This window comes from Cherax quadricarinatus, chromosome 19 (genome assembly GCF_038502225.1).
Source record: "Cherax quadricarinatus isolate ZL_2023a chromosome 19, ASM3850222v1, whole genome shotgun sequence".
Lineage (NCBI taxonomy): Eukaryota > Metazoa > Arthropoda > Malacostraca > Decapoda > Parastacidae > Cherax > Cherax quadricarinatus.
In genome coordinates this window covers 1540082-1553350 of record NC_091310.1, presented here as the reverse complement: position 1 = coordinate 1553350, position 13269 = coordinate 1540082, and positions in this window count along the sequence as shown.

Sequence of the window (13269 nt, the reverse complement as noted above, 5' to 3'; positions counted from 1 at the left end):
AATGAAGGCAAACTACGAGAGAGGAGACTACACAGGCATGAAGAATTTCCTACACGTGGTTCAGTGAGACAGAGAACTGGCAGGGAAATCAGTAAACGAAATGATGGGATATGTGACAACAATATGGAAGGAAGCTGTGGAGAGGTTTGAACCCATGTCTAACAGAAACAACGAGAAAGCCAGGATGAGCCCTTGGTTCACCCAAAGGTGTAGAGAGGCTAAAACCAAGTGTGCTAGAGAATGGAAGAAGTATAGAAGGCAAGGAACCAGAATGAATAAGGAGAGAAGTCGTAGAGCCAGAAATAAATATGCACAGATAAGAAGGAAGGCCCAACGACAATATTAACATGACATAGCAGCGATAGCCAAATCTGACCCGAAGCTATTGTACAGCCAAATCAGGAGGAGAACAGCAGTCAAGGACCAGGTAATCCGGCTGAGGAAGGAAGGAGGAGCGACAACAAGAAATGACTGTGAAGTATGTGAGGAACTCAACATGAGATTCAAAAAAGCGTTCACAGAGGAGACAGAAGGCACTCCAGAAAGATGGACAGGTGGGGTACACCATCAAGTGTTGGACACAATACATACAACCGAGGAAGAAGTGAAGAGGCTGCTAAGTGAGCTAGATACCTCATAGGTGATGGAGCCGGTTAACATCTGTCCATGGGTCCTGAGAGAGGGAGCAGAGGTGCTATGTGTACCCCTAACAACAATATGCAACACATCTATCGAAACAGGGCGACTACAGGAGTTATGGAAGACAACAAATGTAGTCCCAATTTTTAAAAAAAGGAGATACACAAGAAGCATTAAACTGCAGACCAGTGTCACCGATATGCATAATATGCAAAGTCAGAGAAAAAAATATCAGGGGAAGAGTGGTGGACAACCTAGAATGGAATGAACTTATCAACGACAGCCAACACAGTTTCAGGGACAGAAAATCCTGTGTCACAAACCTACTGCAGTTCTATGACAGGGTGACAGCAGTAAGACAAAAGAGAGAGAGGGGTGGGTAGATTGCATTTTTTTGGACGGAAAGACGGCGTTTGACACAGTTCCACATAAGAGATTGGTGCAAAAGCTGGAGGACCAGGCAGGGATAACAGGGAAGGCACTACAATGGATCAGGGAATACTTGTCAGGAAGACAACAGCGAGTCATGGTGCATGGTGAGGTGTCAGAGTGGGCACCTGTGACGAGTGGGGTTCCACAGGTGCTGATTCTGGTATTTGTGAATGACGTGTAGGAAGGAATAGACTCCGAAGTGTCCCTGTTTGCAGATGTGAAGTTGATGAGAAGAATCCAATCGGACGAGGACCAGGCAGAACTACAAAGGGATCTGAACAGTCTGCAGTTCTGGCCCAGCAACTGGCTCCTGGAGTTAAACCCCACCAAGTATAAAGTCATGAAGATTGAGGAAGGGCAAAGAAGACCGCAAGCGGAGTACAGTCTAGGGGGCCAGAGACTACAAACCTCACTCAAGGAAAAAGATCTTGGGGTGAGTATAACACAAGCCACATCTCCTGAGGCGCCGGTATGCTGAAGCATACCGGTGCCTAGCAAACCTAAGAACAGCATTCAGACATCTTAATAAGGAATCGTTTAGAACCCTGTGCAACGTGTTCGTTAGGCCCATATTGGAGTATGCGGCACGAGTTTGGAACCCACACCTAGCCAAGCATGTAAGATAATTAGAGAAAGTGCGAAGGTTTGAAACAAGACTAGTCCCAGAGCTAAGAGGTATGTCCAACGAGGAGAGGTTAAGGGAAATCGACTTGACGACACTGGAGGACAGGAGAGATAGGGGGGACATGATAACGACATATGAAATACTGAGAGGAACCGACTAGGTGGACAAAGACAGAATGTTCCAGAGATGGGGCACAGCAACAAGGGGTCACAGTTGGAAGTTGAAGACACAGATGAGTCACAGGGATGTTAGGAAGTATTTCTTCAGTCACAGAGTTGTCAGGAAGTGGAATAGTTTGGGAAACAATGTAGTGGAGGCAGGATCCGTACATAGCCATACAGCCCCTACCTTCTAGGTGACCCTGACAATTTTACACCTGCGAACCTTTTAGATACCCTGGCTCATATTCATCGTGGATGATATTTTCGTTTTGAATACGCAATCCTTCGATGTATTCCTAATGAATTTTGCGAAGTAATTGCTCTCGTTCAGTCATTTGCAATTTTATTTATCCTCCCTTTTACTTCCTTTTAAAATTTCAATGACTCTTTATCCTGTTAATCAAATTTTATTCTGAATACTTGTTCCCACCATTTTACTACTGACATGAATCAGAGCTCTGTAGAAGACTCTTATATTATTGCAGGACAAACACTTACTATCTTATAGTATTACAGGACAAACACTTACTATGGCAATATAAACACAAATGCAGTATAATGTGATCCTTTATTGACTACGTTTCGCCCACACAGTGGGCTTTTTCAAGTCACAAACAGAACTACCTGGGGTGGAAGGAACGCGAGTATTTATAGTCCAGCTGAGGTCAGGTGAAGAATGCTGCATCTGATGATGTACCGAGTGGGGTTATAGAGTCTAAAAACTTGGGTAGCTTGGAAAGGAGATTGGATAAGTTTGTGAGCAGACCTTCTACAGTGTTCTTATGTGGGATAGCGATGAAGAAGTTTCATCGCTATCCCACATAAGAACACTGTAGAAGGTCTGCTCACAACTTATCCAATCTCCTTTCCAAGCTACCCAAGTTTTTAGACTCTATAACCCCACTCGGTACATCATCAGATGCAGCATTCTTCACCTGACCTCAGCTGGACTATAAATACTCGCGTTCCTTCCACCCCAGGTAGTTCTGTTTGTGACTTGAAAAAGCCCACTGTGTGGGCGAAACGTATTTTATACCATTTATTTCCAAACACTTACTATCTTGAAGATTGAGACACTTATGCAGCATATGGGAATCTTTATTCAGGAAACGTTTCGCCACACAGTGGCTTCATCAGTCCAATACAAAGAGGAAGGCGTAAGGAGAGGTATTGGACTGATGAAGCCACTGTGTGGCGAAACGTTTCCTGAATAAAGATTCCCATATGCTGCATAAGTGTCTCAATCTTCAACTTGTCGGTTTTTCAAACCATTCATCACACTTACTATCTTATATTACTACAGGACAAACATTTGCTATCTTATATTATTACAGGACAAACACTTGCTATCTTATATTATTACAGGACAAACATTTACTATCTTACATTATTATAGGACAGATACTTACTCTCTTATTTTATTACAGGACAAACACTTGCTATCTTACATTATTACAGGACAGATACTTACTATCTTATATTATTACAGGACAAACACTAACTATCTTACATTATTACAGGACAGATACTTGCTCTCTTATTTTATTACAGGACAAACACTTACTATCTTACATTATTACAGGACAGATAATTACTCTCTTATTTTATTACAGGACAAACACTTGCTATCTTACATTATTACAGGACAGATACTTACTATCTTATATTATTACAGGACAAACACTTGGTATCTTACATAATTACAGGACAAACACTTACTATCTTACATTATTACAGGACAGATACTTACTATCTTATATTATTGCAGGACAAACACTTACTATCTTACATTATTACAGGACAAACACTTACTATCTTACATTACTACAGGACAAACACTTACTATCTTGCATTATTACAGGAGGAGCACTTGCTATCTTATATTATTACAGGACAAACACTTACTATCTTATATTATTACAGAACAAACACTTACTATCTTATATTATTACAGTACAAACACTTACTATCTTATGGATTTAAATTAGATAAGCATGGATTTAAATTAGATAAGTTTAGATTTAGAAAGGACATAGGAAAGTATTGGTTTGGAAATAGGGTAGTAGATTAGTGGAACAGTCTACCTAGTTGGGTTATTGAGGCTAGGACTTTGGGTAGTTTCAAATTTAGGTTGGATAAATACACATTCTGTCCTTAGGACCTTGTGTAGCTTTAAGAAGAGACTGGACAAATATATGAGTGGGAGGGGCTGGGTTTGATTGGTGTCATTGGGTACGGGAGTTATTTCTTGGGCGGCTTTAGGTAGAGATCGTTTTGATAAGGACCTGCCTCGTATGGGCCAGTAGGTCTTCTGCAGTGTTCCTACATTCTTATGTTCTTATGTTATCTTATATTATTACAGGACAAACACTTGCTATCTTATATTATTACAGGACAAACACTTGCTATCTTATATTATTAAAGGACAAACATTTACTATCTTACGTTATTACAGGACAAACACTTACTATCTTACATTATTACAGGACAAACGCTTACTATCTTACATTATTACAGGACAAACACTTACTATCTTACATTATTACAGGAGAAGCACTTGCTATCTTATGTTATTACAGGACAAACACTTACTATCTTATATTATTACAGGACAAACACTTACTATCTTATATTATTACAGGACAAACACTTACTATCTTATATTATTACAGGACAAACACTTACTGTCTTACATTATTACATTACAAACACTTACTATCTTACATTATTACAGGACAAACACTTACTATCTTACATTATTACAGGAGAAGCACTTGCTATCTTATGTTATTACAGGACAAACACTTGTTATCTTATATTATTACAGGACAAACACTTACTATCGTACATTATTACAGGACAAACACTTACTATCGTATATTATTACAGGACAAACACTTACTATCTTACATTATTACAGGACAAACACTTACTATCTTATATTATTACAGGACAAACACTTACTATTTTATGTTATTACAGGACAAACACTTACTATCTTATGTTATTACAGGACAAACACTTACTATCTTATATTATTACAGGACAAACACTTACTATCTTATATTATTACAGGACAAACACTTACTGTGTTACATTATTACAGGACAAACACTTACTATCTTATATTATTACAGGACAAACACTTACTATCTTATGTTATTACAGGACAAACACTTACTATCTTACATTATTACAGGACAAACACTTACTATCTTATTATTACAGGACAAACACTTACTATCTTATATTATTACAGGACAAACACTTGCTATCTTATATTATTACAGGACAAACACTTGTTATCTTATATTATTTCAGGACAAACACTTGTTTGTTAGGTAAGACACATATGCAACAGTTAGGTATCTTTATTTCGAAACGTTTCGCCTACACAGTAGGCTTCTTCAGTCGAGTACAGAAAGGTTGATAGAAGCAGAAGATACTTGAAGACGATGTAATCAGTCCATCACCCTTAAAGTTTTGAGGTGGTCAGTCCCTCAGTCTGGAGAAGAGCATTGTTCCGTTGTCTGAAACAATATGAAGTTGAAGTGACAGAATGGGGCCTTTATATAGTGCCAGGAGGTGAGACGTAGGTTGCTTTGGGAGGGCAGGTCCTTCTCAAACCCAGCCGTTCTCACTAGTAGAGGTTGTCGAAGTGGTCTGTACCAAGATACCCTTGTGTTGCAGTGTCTGACAGAATGAACATTAAAATGGTATGAAATACCGACAGATTGTTAGGTAAGACACATATGCAACAGTTAGGTATCTTTATTTCGAAACGTTTCGCCTACACAGTAGGCTTCTTCAGTCGAGTACAGAAAGGTTGATAGAAGCAGAAGATACTTGAAGACGATGTAATCAGTCCATCACCCTTAAAGTTTTGAGGTGGTCAGTCCCTCAGTCTGGAGAAGAGCATTGTTCCGTTGTCTGAAACAATATGAAGTTGAAGTGACAGAATGGGGCCTTTATATAGTGCCAGGAGGTGAGACGTAGGTTGCTTTGGGAGGGCAGGTCCTTCTCAAACCCAGCCGTTCTCACTAGTAGAGGTTGTCGAAGTGGTCTGTACCAAGATACCCTTGTGTTGCAGTGTCTGACAGAATGAACATTAAAATGGTATGAAATACCGACAGATGGACTGATTACATCGTCTTCAAGTATCTTCTGCTTCTATCAACCTTTCTGTACTCGACTGAAGAAGCCTACTGTGTAGGCGAAACGTTTCGAAATAAAGATACCTAACTGTTGCATATGTGTCTTACCTAACAATCTGTCGGTATTTCATACCATTTTAATGTTCATTCTGTCAGACACTGCAACACAAGGGTATCTTGGTACAGACCACTTCGACAACCTCTACTAGTGAGAACGGCTGGGTTTGAGAAGGACCTGCCCTCCCAAAGCAACCTACGTCTCACCTCCTGGCACTATATAAAGGCCCCATTCTGTCACTTCAACTTCATATTGTTTCAGACAACGGAACAATGCTCTTCTCCAGACTGAGGGACTGACCACCTCAAAACTTTAAGGGTGATGGACTGATTACATCGTCTTCAAGTATCTTCTGCTTCTATCAACCTTTCTGTACTCGACTGAAGAAGCCTACTGTGTAGGCGAAACGTTTCGAAATAAAGATACCTAACTGTTGCATATGTGTCTTACCTAATAATCTGTCGGTATTTCATACCATTTTAATGTTCAGGACAAACACTTACTATGTTACATTATTACAGGACAAACACTTACTATCTTACATTATTACAGGACAAACACTTACTATCTTACATTATTACAGGAGAAGCACTTGCTATCTTATGTTATTACAGGACAAACACTTACTATCTTATATTATTACAGGACAAACACTTACTATCTTATATTATTACAGGACAAACACTTACTATCTTATATTATTACAGGACAAACACTTACTGTCTTACATTATTACAGGACAAACACTTACTATCTTACATTATTACAGGACAAACACTTACTATCTTACAATATTACAGGAGAAGCACTTGCTATCTTATGTTATTACAGGACAAACACTTGCTGTCTTATATTATTACAGGACAAACACTTACTATCGTACATTATTACAGGACAAACACTTACTATCGTATATTATTACAGGACAAACACTTACTATCTTACATTATTACAGGACAAACACTTACTATCTTATATTATTACAGGACAAACACTTACTATTTTATGTTATTACAGGACAAACACTTACTATCTTATGTTATTACAGGACAAACACTTACTATCTTATATTATTACAGGACAAACACTTACTATCTTATATTATTACAGGACAAACACTTACTGTGTTACATTATTACAGGACTAACACTTACTATCTTATATTATTACAGGACAAACACTTACTATCTTATGTTATTACAGGACAAACACTTACTATCTTATATTATTACAGGACAAACACTTACTATCTTACATTATTACAGGACAAACACTTACTATCTTATATTATTACAGGACAAACACTTACTATCTTATTTCATTACAGGACAAACACTTACTATCTTATATTTTTCTTATTATAAATCAACCTATTAATCTCATTTCTAACTGATCAATCTCCTTGATTTGGTATTTAGTTTATTTTAAAACAAATATTTTGAAAACATTCAATGAAATTTTTTTTTTAGTTTCCCATTAAATAAATAAATTGATTTTAGCTTTAATTAAAATAGTTTTTAACCCTATAAAAAATTAAAGTTTAAAGATAGAGGAAGAAATCTTTTCCAAGTCATGTATATTAAATTATCCTATATCAAACGGGGCAAAGTCCCCTAAGCCCAAATAAATTGAAAACTGAATAACACTGAATTTACATAAAACCAGGATCTTAAAATCTCTCCCCTTAAAAACAATAGAGTTGACATTCCCCTTATAAATAAATTCTAACATATTCAGCAATGAAAATCAATACAAACTCTCCTCTACAATATTATATATTAAACCCAGAAACCAACTGAGATTCGCACTCCGCAAAATTCAATGGACATCTTTCTGTCAGAGTAAAGTAATTCCAGGTTCACCTTGCATTAAACTCACTATGTTAACACTTATACACTTGAAATGAAAGCCACCGGCATTATGCATATATTTTAAAACTATCACAATAACTTATTAAATTACTGTTACATCCTTCATAATAATATTTCACCTATTAATCTATATTAAATAAATTTTATTGCAAACTATTCCTTCTCATCTTCTTGATCTAATGTACTTATTTCATTATATTTCAATGACTCACTCAATAAATGTTACCTAATTTTTTTTTATTCGCCGGTATTCTCCCGGCCCGGGTCTTTTCCAAGTAGTGGTGACCCGGCCTTGGCTCCCTATCTGGGGAGTGTCTCGAGACTTAAGTCTCCCATGGGAGGAGGTACAAGTACCTCCTCATCTTTGGGACCAACTGTCCCCAGGCCTAGCCACAGTCCCCGCCCTCACGGGGCTCGTAGGGAGAAGCTAGGCCTCTGGTATGCCATCTGCCCCGCCACAAAGGGGCTCGTGGGGATGGCAGTCTTATGAGCTGCAGGTGGTAGCAAGCTCAGGCCTTCTAATGTTATCTAATAATGATTCAACCTGTTAAACAAAAGTGAGATTCTGCTTCCATTATAAAACAGATTCGTCTAGAAAATCTACAATACCAACATATTCTTTGAATTTAAAGCAGATAACTATTGAAGCCTTAATTTTATTACTTTTAAGTATGATAGGGTATCTAATACTATTTCGTATCTTAATTATCCCGGCCTCTTTTTATTTTCAAATTAATCTTTATTCATCCCTAATACACCAGTTTCTTCTTTTGTTATTATAAGTCTGAATTAACTTCTAAATCAAATAACCTGAACTAAAATATCTTTATTCAGCTTTTAAGTCTAACTGCGACTGCTGGTACAAAATTTAATCAAATTTATTATAGTTTACAAAATCAAACATTAATACAATCTATAATATTCTGTACTGCGACTTACCAGCATAATCTTTTAAAAATGAAATATCTTTATCTCTCTATTCCTCATTAAAATTTACATATATTAACAACTATAAAACAAAAATACAAACGAGAATCAAACATTTTACCAATAATACTCACACATGAACATCTTATTTCTCCTTTTTAATAATTAACTTTTGCTATATCATAACACAATGTAATATATTACATATGAAAATATCATTTAAAACAATTTCACCTTAGTTTCCATCCTCTTAATAAAGTAATTGTGGTGCCTGCTATAAAAGTATCGACGTTTGTTTACATTGATTTCATGGGGACTAACATGCAAATAAACTGAAATTTTTTGGAGGCGTTAAATTACATGAAATGTTGTGATCTGTGATCTCTACTGTCGTGACCACATGACAACTGCACTGCTTTCCACAATAACAAACTATTTCATGAAGATACTCAAGATTCACTTTTTTTTTTAGACAGAAATCCAATACAGGATGCCCATCCTACGTACAGTCTCCTAATTACCTACCCACTACTGTGATTTGGGAATCAACAAGTGTCTTGACACTTGTGAAAACAGGTGACTGGTCGCTGATCCATCAGTGACAGGAATGAGCGCATCCCTCCAACATGTCTTGCAGCGTCAGCATGAATTCCCTTCCAGTCCCATCCTCTCATCTAAAGTTGGTCAGGGTTTTCAAACTTTCAACATTACCCTTCACTTGTTGGAATTTCGCCAACCTGAGTTCTGAGAGAATGAAGGAAGAAATGAAAGATAAGATCCTGAGAGGAGTGTGAGTTAAATAGTGAATTGATGCATAGAAGAGTATTAAGGGGAGAAAATAATAAAATACAAAAATAATCTAATTTAACACTAAAAGAGGAGAAGGAAAGAAAGTTCATGGGCTTTCTCTCTGGGGATTATTCCTTCTGTGTTGTACACCGTCCTGCCAGATGACTGTGAAACAGAAACCTGTAACTGTTTTGCATGATGGTAGGATTGCTGGTTTCTTTTTCTGTCTCATAAACACGCTAGATAACAGGGATATCTTGCTACTCCTACTTACACTTTGGTCACACTTCACAGACACGCACATGCATATATATATATACATACATCTAGGTTTTTCTCCTTTTTCTAAATAGCTTTTGTTCCTCTTTATTTCTTCTATTGTCCATGGGGAAGTGGAAAAGAATCTTTCCTCCGTAAGCCATGCGTGTCGTATGAGGCGACTAAAATGCCGGGAGCAATGGGCTAGTAACCCCTTCTCCTGTAGACATTTACTAAAAAAGAGAAGAAGAAAAGCTTTATAAAACTGGGATGCTTAAATGTGCGTGGATGTAGTGCGGATGACAAGAAACAGATGATTGCTGATGTTATGAATGAAAAGAAGTTGGATGTCCTGGCCCTAAGCGAAACAAAGCTGAAGGGGGTAGGGGAGTTTCGGTGGGGGGAAATAAATGGGATTAAATCTGGAGTATCTGAGAGAGTTAGAGCAAAGGAAGGGGTAGCAGTAATGTTGAATGATCAGTTATGGAAGGAGAAAAGAGAATATGAATGTGTAAATTCAAGAATTATGTGGATTAAAGTAAAGGTTGGATGCGAGAAGTGGGTCATAATAAGCGTGTATGCACCTGGAGAAGAGAGGAATGCAGAGGAGAGAGAGAGATTTTGGGAGATGTTAAGTGAATGTATAGGAACCTTTGAACCAAGTGAGAGAGTAATTGTGGTAGGGGACCTGAATGCTAAAGTAGGAGAAACTTTTAGAGAGGGTGTGGTAGGTAAGTTTAGGGTGCCAGGTGTAAATGATAATGGGAGCCCTTTGATTGAACTTTGTATAGAAAGGGGTTTAGTTATAGGTAATACATATTTTAAGAAAAAGAGGATAAATAAGTATACAAGATATGATGGAGGGAGAAATGACAGTAGTTTGTTGGATTATGTATTGGTAGATAAAAGACTGTTGAGTAGACTTCAGGATGTACATGTTTATAGAGGGGCCACAGATATATCAGATCACTTTCTAGTTGTAGCTACACTGAGAGTAAAAGGTAGATGGGATACAAGGAGAATAGAAGCATCAGGGAAGAGAGAGGTGAAGGTTTATAAACTAAAAGAGGAGGCAGTTAGGGTAAGATATAAACAGCTATTGGAGGATAGATGGGCTAATGAGAGCATAGGCAATGGGGTCGAAGAGGTATGGGGTAGGTTTAAAAATGTAGTGTTAGAGTGTTCAGCAGAAGTTTGTGGTTACAGGAAAGTGGGTGCGGGAGGGAAGAGGAGCGATTGGTGGAATGATGATGTGAAGAGAGTAGTAAGGGAGAAAAAAATAGCATATGAGAAGTTTTTACAAAGTAGAAGTGATGCAAGGAGGGAAGAGTATATGGAGAAAAAGAGAGAGGTTAAGAGAGTGGTGAAGCAATGTAAAAAGAGAGCAAATGAGAGAGTGGGTGAGATGTTATCAACAAATTTTGTTGAAAATAAGAAAAAGTTTTGGAATGAGATTAACAAGTTAAGAAAACCTAGAGAACATATGGATTTGTCAGTTAAAAATAGGAGAGGAGAGTTATTAAATGGAGAGTTAGAGGTATTGGGAAGATGGAGGGAATATTTTGAGGAATTGTTAAATGTTGATGAAGATAGGGAAGCTGTGATTTCGTGTATAGGGCAAGGAGGAACAACATCTTGTAGGAGTGAGGAAGAGCCAGTTGTGAGTGTGGGGGAAGTTCGTGAGGCAGTAGGTAAAATGAAAGAGGGTAAGGCAGCCTGGATTGAAGGGATAAAGATAGAAATGTTAAAAGTAGGTGGGGATATAGTTTTGGAGTGGTTGGTGCAATTATTTAATAAATGTATGGAAGAGGGTAAGGTACCTAGGGATTGGCAGAGAGCATGCATAGTTCCTTTGTATAAAGGCAAAGGGGATAAAAGAGTGTGCAAAAATTATAGGGGGATAAGTCTGTTGAGTATACCTGGCAAAGTGTATGGTAGAGTTATTATTGAAAGAATTAAGAGTAAGACGGAGAATAGGATAGCAGATGAACAAGGAGGCTTTAGGAAAGGTAGGGGGTGTGTGGACCAGGTGTTTACAGTGAAACATATAAGTGAACAGTATTTAGATAAGACTAAAGAGGTCTTTGTGGCATTTATGGATTTGGAAAAGGCGTATGACAGGGTGGATAGGGGAGCAATGTGGCAGATGTTGCAGGTATATGGTGTAGGAGGTAGGTTACTGAAAGCAGTGAAGAGTTTTTACGAGGATAGTGAGGCTCAAATTAGAGTATGTAGGAAAGAGGGAAATTATTTCCCAGTAAAAGTAGGCCTTAGACAAGGATGTGTGATGTCACCGTGGTTGTTTAATATATTTATAGATGGGGTTGTAAGAGAAGTAAATGCGAGGGTCTTGGCAAGAGGCGTGGAGTTAAAAGATAAAGAATCACACATAAAGTGGGAGTTGTCACAGTTGCTCTTTGCTGATGACACTGTGCTCTTGGGAGATTCAGAAGAGAAGTTGCAGAGATTGGTGGATGAATTTGGTAGGGTGTGCAAAAGAAGAAAATTGAAAGTGAATACAGGAAAGAGTAAGGTTATGAGGATAACAAAAAGATTAGGTGATGAAAGATTGGATATCAGATTGGAGGGAGAGAGTATGGAGGAGGTGAATGTATTCAGATATTTGGGAGTGGACGTGTCAACGGATGGGTCTATGAAAGATGAGGTGAATCATAGAATTGATGAGGGGAAAAGGGTGAATGGTGCACTTAGGAGTCTGTGGAGACAAAGAACTTTGTCCTTGGAGGCAAAGAGGGGAATGTATGAGAGTATAGTTTTACCAACGCTCTTATATGGGTGTGAAGCATGGGTGATGAATGTTGCAGCGAGGAGAAGGCTGGAGGCAGTGGAGATGTCATGTCTGAGAGCAATGTGTGGTGTGAATATAATGCAGAGAATTCGCAGTTTGGAAGTTAGGAGGAGGTGCGTGATTACGAAAACTGTTGTCCAGAGGGCTGAGGAAGAGTTGTTGAGGTGGTTCGGACATGTGGAGAGAATGGAGCGAAACAGAATAACTTCAAGAGTGTATCAGTCTGTAGTGGAAGGAAGGCGGGGTAGGGGTCGGCCTAGGAAAGGTTGGAGGGAGGGGGTAAAGGAGGTTTTGTGTGCGAGGGGCTTGGACTTCCAGCAGGCATGCGTGAGCGTGTTTGATAGGAGTGAATGGAGACAAATGGTTTTTAATACTTGACGTGCTGTTGGAGTGTGAGCAAAGTAACATTTATGAAGGGGTTCAGGGAAACCGGCAGGCCGGACTTGAGTCCTGGAGATGGGAAGTACAGTGCCTGCACTCTGAAGGAGGGGTGTTAATGTTGCAGTTTAAAAACTGTAGTGTAAAGCACTCTTCTGGCAAGACAGT